Below are 1,652 nucleotides of genomic sequence, written 5' to 3' on the forward strand. Positions count from 1 at the left end.
TAGTAGAGACAGGATTTCACCATGTTGACGAGGCTGGTCGTGGACTCTTGACCTCAGATGATCCACCCTCAGCCTCCCAGAGTGCTGGGATTACAAGCGTGAGCCACCGTGCCCAGCCAATTTTTAAAGTGTTTTATGGAGATTGGGGATCTTGCTATTTTGCCCAGGCTGGTCTTGAACTCCTGAGCTCAAGCAGTCCTCCCACATTAGCCTCTTAAAGTGCTGAGATTATAGGTGTGAGCTACTACACTCAGCCCAGTAATTTTTAAAATATATAGTTACTCTTTTTAGAAATATGTGCTTTTATTTTATTTGTATAAATTTATAGGATACAAGTGGAATTTTATTAGATAGATTGCAGAGTGGTGAAGTCAAGGCTTTTAAATACATTTTTAGACAAATGCCCTTTTCTTTCTTCCAGAGATGAGAGTCCTGCCAAAACAGAATTTTTTCAGCATTTGATTGAAGACCGGACAGAAGCTGCATTTTCTTACTATGAATTTTTGCTTCATGTTCAGCAGCAGATTTGTAAGTGAAGTAGAATAAAGTTGAATAAGAAAAAGATCTATAACCTAGATAAAGCATAATCTGTCAAAGAAGCGTGTAGGAAATTTGAAATGAAGGAATTTGTTAATACAAGATACAACGCACAGCACTCTGTCTGAGGCTTTATTAAAAAGTCAAGGGGAAGAAAGAACCTGACAGATTTTTTTCAACCCAGATTAATGGTTACGATGATGCTGTTTCACCAAGTATATTTTGAATTGGTTTCTACACATTTCCAGTAGTATGGCAGTACAGTCCTCTGTTCATTGCAAGCTGGCAAATTTATGTAGCTATGTGGAATGATACGTCATGTAAAACTAGATCAATTCTTTTTTCTTATAATTAATATAACATTTCTGAACTTGAACTCTGGCAAGAGATGCCAAAAGGCAGTGGTACCGTGTTACTTGTTTATATGAATTACTTTTTAACAAGGAATGATTCTTATTCATTAAATGAATTCAACATTTTCCCTGTAAAAACAATAGAGTTTCAGTACATGAACTATAGAAAAAAATCTATATATAATGTACATAAATGTTACATTTGTAAAGAAAATGTAAAAATGTAACTATAGAATATGAATTGCTTAAACTGTGCTGCATTGTTGGATGACAACTCTTTTTGTCACAGTTAGAGAATGAGATTGACTAATGCATATTATGAATTGAGTCCACAAAGGAACACAAAACTCTTCATAATTCTGTTAAATCTTTTATGTGGATTTATTTATGATCAGCCTACTAATTAAAAATATTTCGCTTGACAGTATGGTTTGGTGATTTTTGGGGGGTTTTTGTGGGGATTGGTGGGTTTTTTTTTTTTTTTTTTACGTACAGGATGTATTGAATTTACTAATTGGAGAAATGCAGTGATACTGCATTTCAGTTAGTAATATATATGAATCAGACCAGTCGCAGTGGCTCACGCCTATAATCCTAGCACTTTGGTAGGCCAAGGTGGGCAGATCATTTGAGGTCAGGAGTTTATGACCAGCCTGGCCAACATGGTGAAACCTCGTCTCTGTTAAAAAATACCAAAATTAGCCAGGTGTGGTGGCAGGCACCTATAATCCCAGCTACTTGGGAGGCTAGGAGGCTGAGGCA

The 1,652-nt window shown here is 36.2% G+C and overlaps 1 protein-coding gene across 4 annotated transcripts in view; it reads left to right on the forward strand.

Moving 5' to 3' along the window:
• SEC24B (SEC24 homolog B, COPII coat complex component) overlaps window positions 1-1,652 on the forward strand; it is a 113,718-nt gene that overhangs the window by 107,406 nt on the left and 4,660 nt on the right. The window lies entirely within an intron of this gene.

Source organism: Cebus imitator, unplaced genomic scaffold, assembly GCF_001604975.1.
Source record: "Cebus imitator isolate Cc_AM_T3 unplaced genomic scaffold, Cebus_imitator-1.0 Scaffold17, whole genome shotgun sequence".
NCBI lineage: Eukaryota > Metazoa > Chordata > Mammalia > Primates > Cebidae > Cebus > Cebus imitator.